Source organism: Oncorhynchus nerka, linkage group LG17 (assembly GCF_034236695.1).
Source record: "Oncorhynchus nerka isolate Pitt River linkage group LG17, Oner_Uvic_2.0, whole genome shotgun sequence".
In the NCBI taxonomy this organism is placed as follows: domain Eukaryota; kingdom Metazoa; phylum Chordata; class Actinopteri; order Salmoniformes; family Salmonidae; genus Oncorhynchus; species Oncorhynchus nerka.
The window spans coordinates 48,508,198-48,526,802 of NC_088412.1; the positions used below are offsets into that span (position 1 = coordinate 48,508,198).

Sequence of the window (18,605 nt, forward strand, 5' to 3'; positions counted from 1 at the left end):
CCGACCCCGGGTGGTGAAGGTAAGCAAACAACACCTCCCCATCTGATCTTCAACACAAGGCCCCTCCTCAATCATCAAGTTTGCTGACAACACAACAGTAGTAGGCCTGACTACCAACAACAACGAGACAGCCTACAGGGAGGAGGTTAGAGCCCTGGCAGAGGGGTGCCAGGAAAATAACCTCTCCCTCAAAAACAAAGGAGCTGATCGTGGACTACAGGAGACAGTGAAGGGAGCACATCCCCATCCACATCGACGGGACCACAGTGGAGAGAGTCAAAAGCTTTAAGAGCCTTGGCATGCACATCACTGAGGACCTGAAATGGTCCTACCACGCCGACACCGTGGTGAAGAAAGCGCAACAGCGCCTCTACAACCTCAGGCGGCTGAAGAAATTCATCATGGCCCTAAGACACTCACAAACTTCTACAGGTGCACGATTGAGAGCATTCTGTCGGGCTGCATCACCACCTGGTACAGCAATAACCGGCCCTCAACCGTGGCTCTACAGAGGGTGGTGTGGTCAGCCCAATACATCACCTAGGGGAGCACTGCCTGCCCTCCAGGACATTTACAGCACTTGGTGTTAAAGGAAGGCCAAGAAGATCATCAAAGACAAGGGTGGCCACCCGGATCACAATCTGTTCACACACACACACACGCACACGCACACACGCGCGCGCACACACACACACACGCGCACGCACACGCACACGCACACAACGCTGCTGTTCCATGTATATAGAGACATTAAACACTGGACTGTTTATTTTATACTGTCCATATACTGTATTCATCACATACCTCATTCTAATACTGTATATATACTACTGTACATATCATTCTTAGTATATATTTTTGGTGTTCAAACGCATGGATTGCATGTGGATTACTGACAACGTGTTATATGGGTAACTGCATTCCCAGCTAACAATTCTAGGGAGAGAGAACATTTTTGTTATGTTACCCTTAATGTTCCCCAGATGTTTGTGTCCAGTTTTCTGTTAGTTATGGAACCATTCTATGTATGTTAGCATAAATCTCCTGGGAACCCATTTATCCATTTTTGGGGTTAGAGTTAGGAGAACATTCCCTAAATGTCAAACAGAATTTACCCAGAACGTTGTTGCCATGTTCTCTGAATTATAATATATTAATATTGCAAGATTGCAAGAACATTCCTATGTCCAGTTTACTGAGGGTTAGGAGAACATTCGATCAAAGTCCCGCCAAACATACAAATGTCACCACTTCCACCCAAGGTGGCTCCTCTCCCTGTTCGGGCGGCGCTCGGCGGTCGTCGTCGCCGGCCTACTACCTGCCACTGATCCATTTCCTTTTTCGTTTGGTTTTGTCTGTCTTGTGTTCACCTGTGTCTAGTTTAGGCTAATCAGTGGGGTATTTCATCTCTTCCTACCCGCTAGGTTTTGTCTGTCTTGTGTTCACCCGTGTCTAGTTTAGGCTGGGGTTTTGTCTGTCTTGTGTTCACCCGTGTCTAGTTTAGGCTAATCAGTGGGGTATTTAATCTCGCCCTACCCGCTAGGTTTTGTCTGTCTTGTGTTCACCCGTGTCTAGTTTAGGCTAATCAGTGGGGTATTTCATCTCACCTGTGTCTAGTTTAGGCTAATCAGTGGGGTATTTAATCTCTTCCTACCCGCTAGGTTTTGTCTGTCTTGTGTTCACCCGTGTCTAGTTTAGGCTAATCAGTGGGGTCTCAGTTTTTAGGCTAATCAGTGGGGTATTTCATCTCACCCGTGTCTAGTTCAGGCTAATCAGTGGGGTATTTAATCTCTTCCTGCCCGCTAGGTTTTGTCTGTCTTGTGTTCACCTGTGTCTAGTTCAGGCTAATCAGTGGGGTATTTAATCTCTTCCTGCCCGCTAGGTTTTGTCTGTCTTGTGTTCACCTGTGTCTAGTTCAGGCTAATCAGTGGGGTATTTCATCTCTTCCTGTCCAGGCTAATCAGTGTTTTAATCTCGTCTGTCTTGTAATCAGTTCACCTGTGTTTAGGCTAATCAGTATTTCATCTCGCCCGTTAATCAGTGGGGTATTTCAGGCTAATCAGTGGGGTATTTCATCTCTTCCTGCCCTAATCTTTCAGGTTTTGTCTGTCTTGTGTTCACCTGTGTCTAGTTTAGGCTAATCAGTGGGGTATTTCATCTCTTCCTAATCAGTGGGGTATTTCATCCGCCCGTGTTTTCAGGCTCAGTGTCTTGTGTTCAGTTTAGGCTAATCAGTGGGGTATTTCATCTCAGTTCTAGTTCAGGCTAATCAGTGGGGTATTTCATCTCTTCCTGCCCGCTAATCAGGTTTTAATCTCACCCGTGTCTGTTTAGGCTTGTGTTCACCTGTGTCTAGTTCAGGCTAATCAGTGGGGTATTTCATCTCGCCCGTGTCTATTTCTAATCAGTGGGGTATTTCTTCCTGCCTAGTTCAGGCTAATCAGTGGGGTATTTCATCTGTCTTGTCAGTTCACCTGTGTCTAGTTCAGGCTAATCAGTGGGGTATTTAATCTCACCCGTGTCTAGTTTAGGCTAATCAGTGGGGTATTTAATCTCACCCGTGTCTAGTTTAGGCTAATCAGTGGGGTATTTAATCTATTTCATCTCGCCCGTGTCTAGTTTAGGCTAATCAGTGGCTAATCAGGTTTCATTTGTCTATCTAATCAGTTCCTGCCCGCTAGTTTAGGCTAATTTGTTTCATCTCGTCTTTTGTGTTTGTGTTCACCTGTGTCTAGTTTAGGCTAATCAGTGGGGTATTTCATCTCACCATCTCTTTTAGGCTAATCAGTGCCCGCTAGGTTTTGTCTGTCTTGTTTTCTCACCCGTGTCTAGTCTAATCAGTTCAGGCTAATCAGTGGGGTTTAATTTAATCTAGTTTAGGCTAATCAGTGGGGTATTTAATGCCCGTGTCTAGTTTAGTTTCAGTCTTTAATCTTGTGTTCACCTGTGTCTAGTTCAGGCTAATCAGTGGGGTATTTATTTCCCGTGTCTATTTAGGCTAATCTTCCTGCCCGTGTCTAGTTTAGGCTAATCAGTTTTTAATCTGTCTTTTAGTAATCAGTGTTCACCTGTGTTTAGGCTAATCAGTAGTTCAGTTCAGGCTAATCAGTGGGGTATTTCATCTCTTCCTGCCCGCTAGTTTAGGTTTGGGGTGTCTGTCTTGTGTTCACCCCGTGTCTAGTTCAGGCTAATCAGTGGGGTATTTCATCTCTTCCTGTCCCAGGCTAATCAGTGGGGTATTTAATCTCGGTTTTCAGGCTAATCAGTGTCTTGTGTTCAATCAGTGGGGTGTGTCTAGTTTAATCAGTGGGGTATTTAATAATCAGTGGGGTATTTCATCTCTAATCAGTGGGGTATTTCATCCCACCCGCTTCAGGCTAATCAGTGGGGTATTTCATCTCGCCCGTGTCTAGTTCAGGCTAATCAGTTCACCCGTGTCTAGTTTTCAGGCTAATCAGTGGGGTATTTCATCTCACCCGTGTCTAGTTCAGGCTAATCAGTGGGGTATTTCATCTCTTCCGTGTCTAGTTCAGGCTAATCAGTGGGGTATTTCATCTCTCCCGTGTCTAGTTTAGGCTAATCAGTGGGGTATTTAAACCCGCTAGGTTTTGTGTAAGATTGTTTGTGTTACTGTCGTTGGTTTGGGTTGCGTTTTTTTTACTGTCAAGCGGGTTTATTTTCGGGACTGTTTTTCCCCGCACTTTAGTTTAGTAGATGAGTGTGTTTCCTCCGTTTTTTACTAGACTGCGTTTCTGTTTTCTTGTGGCTGCTTTTGTGGTCCTGTACCCGTTGCGTTGGTGGACCAGTAATAAAAAGCCCTTCTTGGAATCCTTGCTCTCCTGCACCTGCCTCCACCTCTCCCAGGGAGATTCTGTCAACAAAGAACATGGTCGCCAATGTTCTCAGAGTATATTATATTATAGACACGTTTCATGGTAACGTTGCAGGACCATTTCTGTGTATCAGTTACCTGATGGTCCCAATGAATCGCCCCCCACCCCCTAAAAAAAACACACAAAAAATGGTTTCATTTCACCATGTTGCTGTTCCCAAGGCCATGATTGGTGAACGACTGATAGCTCAACTTACATATTTGACTCATGATTACAGTGTGCATGTTCATTTATACAGAAATGATTATTCACCATTCCTCACTTGGGAATTGAACTAACAGCCTCTTGGTCCACTGCATATTGATCTTTCTGCTACGCCACCATGTTTGTGTCAGTTATCAGTTAATCTGACAATTCTCTCATCATTGATTTGATTGACTTATTTCAGCAATGTAAGTGCTGAACAACCATGTTTTGTGGGACGTTGATGGAATATTCTCCTAACCCACCGAAAACTCGAAACATGAATGTTCGTGCAACGTTCCCATGACATGTGTATCGAACATTCATATCTGATAACGTGGTAACCACATTCTGGGTAAGTTCTTTTTGACATTAACGGAATGGTCTCTCCGGAAACGTTCCTTGCACATCACTGGGAAATTCCTATGTAAACGTTTGTTAATGACCTAAATGAGACTCTTAAGGGAACGTCTTCTCTGAAGCCTTGGGAACGTTTGTTGTTAGCTGGGTTCGTTTTGTCAGTCGTGATTTCTTGTTTCTAGTTTTTGATTATTATTTGTGTATTTTGTTTGACATTTTTGCTGCACAGTCAGGGAGCTAGTAACACAGGAATTTTGCTGCACCCGCCATAACATCTGCTAAACTGTGTATGAAACCAATAAACTTTTATTTTATTTGACATCCTGACCTACAGGGCGAACCTCTCGGACCCAGTGGTTATTCAGGACAAGGGTTGGAGACCATCCATCAGTGCTCTTCAGTTTTGTCAGGTCTCCCTTGGGAAAGAGAGTATTTTGACCTCAATAGGACTTCCTGGTTAATTAACCTTTCACTGCAGTGGGCTAAATCTGGGACACAGAGTGTTTCTTGGTAGTGTTAACCAAATCACCTTTATAAAAATAAAAGGTATACACCTCACACTCGTGGTTATGGACTTAATAAAAAGAAGACACCTGTACCATGTCAGATATAGAGTTGAAATGTATTACATTTCGAGTTTGCGTCCCCAATATTTCACTTTATATACACTACATGAAGATTGGAATATAACAAAACTGTTTGCCATAGTAACACTGGATTTTTGCTGGTAAAAAAAGGAAAGTTTATTCATTATGAAACTATGAAAAATATGAATAACATTCTACCCATGAGGCCACTAGGTCATTTGACTGCAGGAAAGGGCTACAATCTCTAAAAGGGGGAGCCCTTAGAAATGCATTGAATAACTGTCACGCCCTGACCGTAGATTGCTTTGTATGTTTCTATGTTCTGTTTGGCCAGGGTGTGATGTGGGTGGGCATTCGATGTTTGCATGTCTAGGTTTTGTATTTCTTTGTTTTTGGCCTGGTATGGTTCTCAATCAGGGACAGCTGTCTTTCGTTGTCTCTGATTGAGAACCATACTTAGGTAGCCTGTTTTGGTGGTTATTTCCTGTTTAGTGTTGGTTGCACCTCGCAGAACTGTTTCGGCTATTCTTTTATTATTTTGTATTCAGTGTTCAGTCAGTGAAGCTAAGTAAAGATGAACACGTACCCCGCTGCATTCTGGTCCAATGACTCCTCTTCTTCCACCGAAAGCCGTGACAATAACACATTCAGGTTTTTTTTTAAAGAAAGCAATTTTTTTTTACACATTTAACCCCTTTTTTTGTTGCTACAAAACCTCCTCCATACTTCCATGAATGTTTTACACTAGTACCTGGTGACCTTCAGAGTCCCATGACACTTGTAGGGGTCATAGAGCAAAAAGAAGAGTCTCCTCTTTCCACAGTGGGGTCATATTATTTTGTAGCACAAACGGTTCGGAAGATACAGACAGAGGTTAACACATCGGCTCAGGAAATATTCTCTTTTTGGTTTTTACACTTAACATTTAAAATGTTTTACACTAGTACCTGGTTACATTCAGTGTCCCGTGGGGGTTATGGAGCAAAACAGAGAACACTATCGTTTGTGAGAGTCATCTTTAGTAAGCCAAACAGTTCGGACACTACAAGACATTTTCATGAGTATGAGTATGTCTCATGGTCTGACAAACAGCGCTGTGGCTCTGTCACTTTCCACTGCAGACTTGGAGGGCCGACATAGGCGGATTGAGACACAGCCCACACAAAAAAAGAAGAAGATATTTCTAGCTTGAATTGATGATGTTGATGGGAATTGGTGTATTATGTTAATTAGATTGACGCACGGTTGCATCAGTAGACTCAAGGATTTGAGTCTAAATGCAATTTTTTTATTTCTTTATCTAGTTGTCTGCTTTGATGAAAACCACTGATTTGGAAACAAGGGTAGTGATCCAGACAACAGATAGGTAGACACAGAGAGAGAAGTCATAATGGTATATCTGTTTACTACCATCATGAGACTCCTGTCAGATGTCCATTTTACCAGATGTTTATGTTCGTTCATGAAGCTTTAGATTCCACTCCGTTCGAGCCTTTTTAACTCCCAATGACCTTTAACCCTTTCTGAAATGTCAGGGAAAACCTTTAACCACATAATGACATGCATTAGCTGAGTTGTGGGAGGCCGAGGGGTGTGTGTGACAGTCACTCAGAGACCCTCAGTCGTCAGAACAAGCTCAATGACACCTTTCCTGTTTGGTCAACAAGATCAGCAGCTTCATAGAATCAGGCAGAATTTCCATCAAATTGGATGACATCAATTCCAACTATTTCTGTGTTATGCTATTATTGAAGACTGGAACTAGGCATTGTGCCAGGTAAAACAAAAAGATGGAAAGAAACATTTGGCTGATGTAGATATTGATCTTAACTTTGAGAGAGAGAGTGAGTGTACAAGCGGAAACATGTTTCAAGGTAATAATACATTATCATATTTTCTATTCTCAATATAAAACCAAAACATGCAGTCCGTCTGCAGACATGGTCTCCACTAATCTCATTGGAGGTCTGAAATGGAGACGTTCAGTCTCCTACAATACTTCCCTGAGGACCAAACATTATGGAGACAGCCAATGATGAGGCAGGCTTGTGGGACACATAAGACACAGGGTGTCCATCTACTCTCCACCCATAGAAAGATCTGTCCCTCGCACAGCTGGCTGGCCAAGGTGGAGCCGATGATGTCCTCTAACGTCTTACACCTGAGGGGAGAGAAAAAAGATGCCATAAGATACAGTACAATATGTACTATTGAATTCTGTGGAAGACATTTGACTGTAAACTTTGTTTGCCCAGGGAGATAACAGCCCCCACAGACTGAGGAATTGAAGCTTTGATCTGGGCAGAATATGGCAATTAAAGGGAAAATCCAATCAAAAACGACCTTTTTGGTATTTTTTTCATTAGTCCACTGTTCTACAGTCCCAAAATGTTTCGCATGTCAGCAATTAGTTTAAGATATATGACTTTCAAGAAGCAAAGAGTCAACGGTCACAGCATCACGATGAGGCAACATTGTTTTTCCCTTTAAAGAGATTCTCCTTTACATTTGAATACTTTTTAGCCAGTAGTTCTGAAAGTAGTATCCCTCACAATGTGGTCCCCGTACAACGTCCTATATGGGCACTAAGTCATCGCTCTCACTCTCTGCTGTGTCCCTTGAGCCGTTGGGCCTAGCCTGCAACCTCATTGGATAACGCTGGGCAGGCCTATTGCTAGCTGTCACTCAAATGTAAAGGGCTAAAGCTCATTGTCTAGAACTCAAATGGCTAGCTGGTTAGCCCACGTGGGGGGAAATGTAGGGAAAATGGCGCTGCACAGCTTCAAGACAACCGGTGCATTCAAACTAGGGATTTAGTGGCTAATTGAGGCCACACAGCTCATAGACCATTTTCAATGGTAAACTTCACATTGACACATCCAGCCCAAAGCAGCATGTTTATAAAATACATTCTTAGTCGGCAAAGTACTGTAACAAGTGACAATCAGCAGTTGAAACAATGACAGAGAGTTCTCCCCACCACTGTTCCGGTATAAAGCGGGGGGATGGAGAAATGCAACCACTGTCAAATTCAAAGACCGCTATGGATGCAAGTACTGGATTATAATTGTAACCATGTTTATTGTGATATACAACATTTGTTTACATCTACTTTGTTTACAAACATTGGAGTAAAAACAAGTTTAACTTGGGTTCTGATATGGTACGGCAGTTGAACTAAGCTCACGGGGCATTTATAAGTAATAAATCTCTGGGAATCAACGGGTACATATCATTCATTTATAAGTCCAAAAATGGATGTACCAACTGCTTATTGCCCCTTTCGGTGGTCTGTCATCAGACGGAACAGTTTGAAGCATGTTTGAAAGTTAGGTCATACAGGATAGGACATACTGCACAAAGATGAGTCCCTCTGTAAGAACAGAGCAATAAAACACGGTAATTGCAAGGTTTCTGCCACAAGACCCATCTTTCTACTCTTTCCTGTAGTTGATACAATGCAGTTGGCTTAAACTCAAACCCGAAGGGCCGGTTTACACGACACATAATTGAACCTAGTCTTGGACTAAAAAGCACTTTCAATGAAGATTATCCTGAAGAGTGTGCTGTAAAATGCACTCTAATCTAATCTCCTGCCCACCTGAGTTGCCTCTCCCACGGTGAGGTTCTTGAGCCGGTAGACACTGACCTGTCCGTCACCAGGTTGCAGTCTGTCTCCGTAGCAAACAGCAGGGAGGTCAGCTTCACCCCAGGACTGGCAAGGCTCACGATGGTGGGGTCCAGGCTGGGGAGAGAGACGATGGTTATTCATACAGCCATGATGCTCAAAGTAACGTGTTGATCAATAATGTCTTTGGAACATCATTTTAAGATAAGGAACTAGAGAGGGAGGGAAAGAGACAGGGTGAAATCAATTGTTCCCTCACAATTTATTAAGAGATTGAAAGTAACAGAAAAGGAGAAAGAAAAAAAGACAACTCACCTGCTGGCTCCCAGGACGGATCCAAGCACGGTGGCCCACTTGGGGGAACACATGTCATAGACTGTCCTCTGGGTGCGCGTGAAGCCCAGCACAGGAGGGAACAGATCCTGCCGCCACAGCTGAATTGTCTAATCAGAGCAGATCAGGAAGATGTCCGAGCAGAACAGAGACCATGTGATGTGGGACAGAGGGCCCTGGGAGCAAGGAGAAGGTTAGACTCGTGGTTGAGGCTCGGGTTGAACCGGGATGTCATGAAGAATAAAATTGAACAAAGCTGAATAAAATCTAAATATTTTCTCCAAACGATTTGAGGGAGTGAGCACATGCAGATGTTCTGTGTTGAGCAGTTAACAAAGAAATAGATACTCCTCTATTTTAGAGTTATTCACTTCTTTGATGTAGGGGGCAGTATTTTCACGTCCATCACTCTGTTTTCTCCAGCAATTGCATAGCCTATAGAAATGTGGCGCAACATCAGCTCATTGGCTCTCATAAAGTGTTTTATTTGATTTTCGAAACATTTGCATTGATGTCAGAGTGATTAGAGGGATAATAGAGTGCTGAGTACCAGACAGTTAGCAAGTTTGGTAGGATACAAATGACCAGCAGCAGCATCAGAGCTTGGAGAAGCTTAATTACCGTGACGAAACGAACGGTCATGCGTAATTTGACTGCCCTCATGACTCGTGATCGCCGGTGTGGGGTTAATACGGTCACTGCAACAGTCCTAGGTTGAACTGATCCTAACCTTGTGTGCCCTCTAGGTCTCAAGGAACTGCTCATTGTAAGAACAAGGACACTTGTGGATGTGGCCCTCTACTGTACCAGCCAGGTAGACATTGGAGTCCATAGGACCAATAAATAAAGTATTAACACAGAAGTAATGCATGTACAGTTGAAGTTGGAAGTTTACATACACTTAGGTTGGAGTCATTAAAACTTGTTTTTCAACCACTCTACACAGTTCTTGTTCACAAACTAAAGTTTGGCAACTCGGTTAGGACATCTACTTTGTGCACGACACAAGTAATTTTTCCAACAATTGTTTACAGGTAGATCATTTCACTTATCATTCACAATTCCAGTGGGTCAGAAGTTTACATACACTAAATTGACTGTGCCTTTGTTTATCATGCCTCGCTCTTCTTCTCTTTTTCTCCAGCTTGCTTATTGGCTTTCTCATTCCTCGTCCTCTTCAGCTTCATGGGGGAGGCACAGGTTAAAGGACATTACGACTACGCTTATTACTGGAAGGTTATGTCGGGAAATGTCTACAAGAGTTGTCTGCAAAAGGGTCTACAGAAATAGGGCGGGTAGTCTCCAGTGAGTGGGTATTTGGGATAATTGGAAGGGGCACACTTTTTTGAAAACACTAGGAGAAAGGGTTCCCACAACTTTCAGATATTAAAGTAAATCTGTACCTGTGCAGTCGAGGCATTTCCACAGGAACCACTTGCTTATCCTGCTGATCTACAGAGTCTCTCCCTTGTCCTCCCCTGACGGACCCCTCACATGGTCTATCCACCTCACCTGCCAAACTGGGCTAGAGTGTTTGTGGGCACAGTCACTACACAGGGATAAACACACACACACACACACACATGGTCTATCCACCTCACCTGCCAAACTGGGCTAGAGTGTTTGTGGGCACAGTCACTACACAGCGATAAACACACACACACACACACACACATGGTCTATCCACCTCACCTGCCAAACTGGGCTAGAGTGTTTGTGGGCACAGTCACTACACAGGGATAAACACACACACACACACACACACACACATGGTCTATCCACCTCACCTGCCAAACTGGGCTAGAGTGTTTGTGGGCACAGTCACTACACAGGGATAAACACACACACACACACACACACACACACATATATATATATAAGTGTGCTTCAACTAAGAACTAGCCAAGTTAAATAAAGGTTAAATTTAAAAATGTTAAATTAATTTTAAATAAATAGTTTGAGGTTCTTTACAAATGCAGTGAACCTCCCGTGCAGGGTTGGCATTTTATAGTCAATACGCAGGTTTCCTGTAGCACTCTCACAGATGCCAGTTCTACCAGCTTTGTTACGTCTGTGTAAGATGAGATCAGTACATATTTCAGTGTCTACTGGAAATGGGGATGATTAAAAATAGATACAGTTACTCTGTCATCCCAGCTTAGGTAACCAGCCATAACAACAACAGACATACAAATGGATGATGAGAAATGGGGGAGGACAAATGTACAGGAGACACTGTAATAATTCATAAGTAATTCTGTTTCAAAGAAACTCCACTGACTAATCACAAAGGTATAGCCTGTGGGTGAAGCAAAAATGTTGGTGGACATTGGCTATGCTTTGTAAATCATTTAGCCTGTCTGTCTGAGTGCCACCTGCTGTCTATGAGAAATAAAACATGTAGATTTTGTCTCGCATTCTCTCTGAGGACACACAGACCTGCTGTCAATGACGGGTGTCTTCTCTCTGGTCTCGACGTTGTAGGTGGCTATTCTGCCGTCATGCATCCCCACAGCTAGCTGACTGGCGTTGCTAGCAGAGGAGTCCACACTCACAGGTAAAGATCCTCTCAGGCCACTGTAGATCCAAGACACAAGACTCATTAGCGTAGTCACTAGAAAACTATTCTCTAAACTGGCACAGGTACAGTAGTCTGGTATCAGATCGGTTTGTGATGTCTTGCCAAATGTTTGTCATTGTAAAGACCATAGGGGTTGGCTATACAGCACACACAGATCTGGGACCAGGTTACAGGCACAGCACTATTGTGGAAACTAATGATATTAACTGAGATGCAAAAAAAAACAGGAATGTTAGAGGTGTCAGTGACATCCATCCTGTGGGTTTCTTCAGAGACCAGCAGCAGCAGACCAGGCCTGATTTATGGTCCTTGGGTTTCTTCAGAGACCAGCAGCAGCACACCAGGCCTGATTTATGGTCCTTGGGTTTCTTCAGAGACCAGCAGCAGCAGACCAGGCCTGATTTATGGTCCTTGGGTTTCTTCAGAGACCAGCAGCAGCACACCAGGCCTGATTTATGGTCCTTGGGTTTCTTCAGAGACCAGCAGCAGCACACCAGGCCTGATTTATGGTCCTTGGGTTTCTTCAGAGACCAGCAGCAGCACACCAGGCCTGATTTATGGTCCTTGGGTTTCTTCAGAGACCAGCAGCAGACCAGGCCTGATTTATGGTCCTTGGGTTTCTTCAGAGACCAGCAGCAGACCAGGCCTGATTTATGGTCCTTGGGTTTCTTCAGAGACCAGCAGCAGCAGACCAGGCCTGATTTATGGTCCTTGGGTTTCTTCAGAGACCAGCAGCAGCAGACCAGGCCTGATTTATGGTCCTTGGGTTTCTTCAGAGACCAGCAGCAGACCAGGCCTGATTTATGGTCCTTGGGTTTCTTCAGAGACCAGCAGCAGACCAGGCCTGATTTATGGTCCTTGGGTTTCTTCAGAGACCAGCAGCAGCAGACCAGGCCTGATTTATGGTCCTTGGGTTTCTTCAGAGACCAGCAGCAGCAGACCAGGCCTGATTTATGGTCCTTGGGTTTCTTCAGAGACCAGCAGCAGACCAGGCCTGATTTATGGTCCTTGGGTTTCTTCAGAGACCAGCAGCAGCACACCAGGCCTGATTTATGGTCCTTGGGTTTCTTCAGAGACCAGCAGCAGCACACCAGGCCTGATTTATGGTCCTTGGGTTTCTTCAAAGACCAGCAGCAGCACACCAGGCCTGATTTATGGTCCTTGGGTTTCTTCAGAGACCAGCAGCAGCACACCAGGCCTGATTTATGGTCCTTGGGTTTCTTCAGAGACCAGCAGCAGACCAGGCCTGATTTATGGTCCTTGGGTTTCTTCAGAGACCAGCAGCAGACCAGGCCTGATTTATGGTCCTTGGGTTTCTTCAGAGACCAGCAGCAGCAGACCAGGCCTGATTTATGGTCCTTGGGTTTCTTCAGAGACCAGCAGCAGCAGACCAGGCCTGATTTATGGTCCTTGGGTTTCTTCAGAGACCAGCAGCAGACCAGGCCTGATTTATGGTCCTTGGGTTTCTTCAGAGACCAGCAGCAGCACACCAGGCCTGATTTATGGTCCTTGGGTTTCTTCAGAGACCAGCAGCAGCACACCAGGCCTGATTTATGGTCCTTGGGTTTCTTCAGAGACCAGCAGCAGCACACCAGGCCTGATTTATGGTCCTTGGGTTTCTTCAGAGACCAGCAACAGCACACCAGGCCTGATTTATGGTCCTTGGGTTTCTTCAGAGACCAGCAGCAGCACACCAGGCCTGATTTATGGTCCTTGGGTTTCTTCAGAGACCAGCAGCAGACCAGGCCTGATTTATGGTCCTTGGGTTTCTTCAGAGACCAGCAGCAGCAGACCAGGCCTGATTTATGGTCCTTGGGTTTCTTCAGAGACCAGCAGCAGCAGACCAGGCCTGATTTATGGTCCTTGGGTTTCTTCAGAGACCAGCAGCAGACCAGGCCTGATTTATGGTCCTTGGGTTTCTTCAGAGACCAGCAGCAGACCAGGCCTGATTTATGGTCCTTGGGTTTCTTCAGAGACCAGCAGCAGACCACCAGGCCTAATTTATGGTCCTTGGGTTTCTTCAGAGACCAGCAGCAGACCAGGCCTGATTTATGGTCCTTGGGTTTCTTCAGAGACCAGCAGCAGACCACCAGGCCTGATTTATGGTCCTTGAAATCAAACTGTCCATACCCCACTGCCAGAAGGCCCTGGAGACAGAAAGAGAGAGAGACATTTTAATGTAGTTAAGGTTATTTTACAATTTGAACACGCATATCAAAAGACAACGCACTAAATAAATAAAATCATTACCATCATTGTGGTCGTCATCAGCTGATTCAAATAACCAACTCATCATCAAGCTTTGATTATTTGAATCAGCTGTGTAGTGCTCGGTTAAAAAACAAAACGTGCACCCAGCGGGGGCCCCTAGAAACCCTGTTCTAGTGGACACATAAATAAAGCATTGTTGGGGAGCGACTGGGCTATACTGGCTTCCCCTTGTTCCAGGCCATGCCGCTGACGTTCCGTCTTGCAGTCAGCTCACGGCTAAAGGATCAGAGGCACTCCGGGGTGGGGGTCGGAGTGCTCTCCTTATCCAGGGAACTCTTCTGCTCACCACCGTAGGAACAGAGTTTGGCACACTGTCAGGGTCTGGATAGCAACCATTGTTTTTTATCAGTCATAAAGCATTCAATATGTAACATTATAAATGTCTCCAACCACAAACTGAAATGATCATCTCAGAGATGCTGTGTCTAGGGACAAGGCAGCCTCCCCCAGCCCTCTGCTACAGAACGAGCCATACATGTCCCAAGTGGTGGCTGTGGAGAGGACACAGTACACATTTAAAACATCAGGGGCATCATTTATGAACGGTGGGTGAGCACCAAAAAAAAATACTCTAAGCCAGTTTTCCCACAAAGGTTGGTATTTATCCATTTTGAACATGATGGGAAAGTGTGCGTATATCCACACAAATCTTGGACCATGTGGACACACAACTTCGAGTGGTTTATCAGCTCTATTGCAAGCAAATATTGTTATTTTGGAGTCAATGGAGGTGTTTGATGGACAGGAATTATAATAATGTTAGGCTAATAAAAACATTCAAACGTAGGCCAAGTGATAAAACAGACGCATTTGCCGTTGATAAGGACATTGCATACCAGCAGGTCACCTAACATATTTATTTTAATTTTATTGCAGGACATGTCTCTCCTTTTCTGACATGACTGGTTTATTCCGCCTATGCATTTAACCATCGCTCATTAAATAGCCAACCATGCTCAAAAGTAAATAGACCAGGGGGACTCCCCTGTGGCGCAGTGGTCTAGGGCACTGCATCTAGGGCTCTGTCGCAGCCGGTCGCGACAAGGAGGTCCGTGGGGCGACGCACAATTGGCCTAGCATCGTCCGCATCGCGCACTAGCGACTCCTGAGGCGGGCCGGCGCAGTGCACACTAACCAGGTCGCCAGGTGCACTGTGTTTCCTCCGACACATTGGTGCGGCTGGCTTCCGGGTTGGATGCGCGCTGTGTTAAGAAGCAGTGCGGTTTGGTTTGGTTGGGTTGTGTTTCGGAGGACGCATGGCTTTCGACCTTCGTCTCTCCCGAGCCCGTACAGGAGAAACAGGATAGTAACTACTAACAATTGGATACCACAAAATTGTGGGGGAAAAAAAAGTTAATAGACCGGTAACCTCTTTACAATATTTGGCAGTAGGCTATGGGTAGGCTACAGTATTGCTGTGCGATAGGAGCGCAACATCATAGCCTAATTCATCTCAGAACCTATACCAAGGCATAGCAGCAGGTCGCCTAACATATTTATGTATTTATACAAATAATATTGAACAACTAATTGTCTTTTGCATAGAAGTGTGGGCTGTAGCATTGACTTTTAAACTGTTTGATTAAGACAATCAATCTTGCAGAATGTGCGGTCAGAGTTTAGCACTCGCTATTGGAGGCATGCATTATTTGTTGAAAAAAAAAGTAACTGCAAAAGACTAAAATACACTCTGCCCAAACCTCTACAAAAAATGGCGCTTTCATTTAGAAACGGTCATGGCCCAGTTCAAACATCTCCAAATCATACAGCAAATGAGGCTGTTTTTTGTTTTTTTTACCATGAAAAGTGAATGGAGGGCGGTTTCCAGGCAGGGTTGTAAAAGCTCGCTCACGAGCGCAGAAATATAGTATGGCTCTAATTGTTTACAAAGTGAATAGGAAAGTTCTTAGTAGCTAGTTAACTTTTTAGTTTGGAACCTGCGACGCAGTTGGCATAAATTGCTGGGACTGCTAGTCTCTGTCCAGTGATCCTGGCGTAGCAGCTAGCAGGGTTTTCTTGAGGGCTTTTGAACGCAGCCTGCGACACGGTTAGCCATTGTGGCTGGGACCGTGGATTGTCCCGGAATTGTGGATGTCTAGATCCCTGCTGTCTGTTGTTTTCAATCTTCCCTGTGACCTGTCCTGTCTGGAACTGCGAGGAGTAACAGCGTAACCAAGTTGCTAAATACCACGACAAAGACCAAAGCCGGTGGGAGTACCATTGAGGACAGTGGTGTCTCTCTATCACATGTGAAGGATCTTTAAGCGAACAAAAATTGTTCTACAATCACCGTGAGTGATTTCTTTCGCATTTAAGGTACACTTAACCAGCATGGCTACCACAGCATTCTGCAGCAATACACCATCCCATCTGGTTTGCGCTTAGTGGGACTATCATTTGTTTTTCAGCAGGAAAATGACCCAAAACACACCTCCAGGCTGTATAAGGGCTATTTGACTAAGAAGGAGAGTGATGGAGTGCTGCATCAGATGATCTGGCCTCCACATTCACGAGACCTCAACCCAATTGAGATGGTTTGGGAGGAGTTGGACCTCAGAGTGAAGGAAAAGCAGCCAACAAGTGCTCAGCATGTGTGACCCGATTCAGGAAACTAGGTGTATGTTGCAAGTCACGACTAAAAAGGAGAGCCGTTTGAATGTAATTCTTTTTTTTGTTAAATTACTAGTCTTGTTGGTTAAACTACAGAAAAAGCGCAACCTTCCCACTAGCCATGATTGGCTGAGATAATGAGTGGGCTGGACATGCCGAGAGATGAGTTCGGATTGGTCTGCCATATACAGTGGGGCAAAAAAGTATTTAGTCAGCCATCAATTGTGCAAGTTCTCCCACTTAAAAAGATGAGAGGCCTGTAATTTTCATCATAGGTACACTTCCACTATGACAGATAAAATGAGAAAAAAAATCCAGAAAATCACATTGTAGGATTTTTAATGAATCTATTTGCATTATTTAAGAAAAGCGGTAATATGTAGAATCCAAAGTGAGGGAGGGTTAAATGCTTTGGATATTAAAACCTCTAATATAATATTTAAGATCAAATGGATACAAAACTATTTAAGAAATAAGGATTGCATTTGGAATATCATCCCTAATTGTAATATTCCAACAGATTGGGGGTCTAGAATTCTTACTAAAATGCAACTTTGATATGGGTAAAATCCCTATTAAGCTTACAAACTTCCATAAACAAGTACTTCTAACTTGGAACCTCAAACACATTTTCCCCCCACATAGGTATACAATCTGGAATAATAACGACATAAAATAAAAATAAAAACTTTATTTTTCCAGAACTGGTTTGACAACAACATAATTTGGGTTAAACAATTATTAAATAATGATGGACAACTATATATTTATCCAGCATTATGATTATATGATTATCCAGCATGGGAAAACACAATGTTACATTCACTCCCGAGGAGTATCAAATTGTTGTTAGAGCTGTCCCTAAAGGTGCTATTCTTTTTTTAGGAGAATATAACAGTACTCCAAGTGCAACTATTGAGGATTTTGTAGCCTCAATACAATTAGAAGGAATTGACATTTTAAACTATAAATGTAACAACATATATATATATAAAGACTATGTCAATACTATTCCCTCTGCTAAAATGTACTGGAATGCAGCCCTAGGACAATGAACTGGAACCAAGTTTCATTGTTCTTTGGTAAATATTGTATATCTAATAAGGTGAAAAGTATCATACAAACTCATTCATAGAATCTACCCTGTAAAGACCTTTATTATACACAGATTTAAAATAGCTATTGATAACAAATGTGTATTTTGTGGTTGTGACCCAGAAATTCTTGACCATTTATTTTGGGACTGCTCTTATGTCAGAAGATCTTGTGGTGAGTTAGAAGATTTTATTTTAAAAGAAACGACTATTAATGTTAATTTGAGAGACTGATGTTATGTTTTATTTTGATCCAAATTATATGGACCCTGATTTAACTTTCATTGTTAATTTGTTTATCTTTCATGGAAGATTATTTATCCATAAAATGAAGTGGGCGGAGAACAAACCCCTCTACACATTATTTAAGATAGAATTAAAATATTATTTTTTAAATGATCAGTGAATGTAAAAAAAAAAATAAAAAAGCAATACACACCATAAAGTTATTTAACAAATTGAAAAATTATCTTTTAATATGTTAGGTTTATGTACTCTATGTTTGTATATTTATGTTTTTTTGTATTTGTTGTGTTCATAATTAAAAATTTAAAAAACATTCCAAAGCCATCTGTCCTTCCACAGAAAACCATTACCTTCGGACAAACCCCATTCTCTTTCACTCCTTACATTCCATGCTTCTGATCTATCATGTCTTTAATATTTCAATGTTCAAAGTTGACCCCGAATCCAACAGGCCTATATTATTTTATTTATTCGTTCTTTCAATTAGTTAAATCTGTTCAATTAAATCTTTTGATTATTCATATCTTAATTTTTTCATATTTGTATAAATAGATTCGTCTCTTCTGATATGTGATCCGGCTCCCAACGTTCACCTTCAAGACAGGCTCTTAGAGCCTACTCGTTCGCGAACGACCAATCACTATTTCAGAGTGGGTTTCTTTAGTTTCGCTGTGGTGGTGGACAGTTTGGTGCTCTTACGTCGTCTTAAGTACGGACGAAATAGTGGTGTTTTACTTCGTTAGTAAACTATCTAGCTATTTTAACACATTTAAAGCCGCAAGCAAGCTAGCTTCACAGTTTCTCATGTCATATTACCAT

At 43.2% G+C, this 18,605-nt stretch overlaps 1 pseudogene; it reads right to left on the reverse strand.

Moving 5' to 3' along the window:
* Nucleotides 1-5,887: 5,887 nt before the first annotated feature.
* LOC115145354 (dynein axonemal intermediate chain 4-like) lies at nucleotides 5,888-15,007 on the reverse strand (annotated as a pseudogene).
* Nucleotides 15,008-18,605: the final 3,598 nt, after the last annotated feature.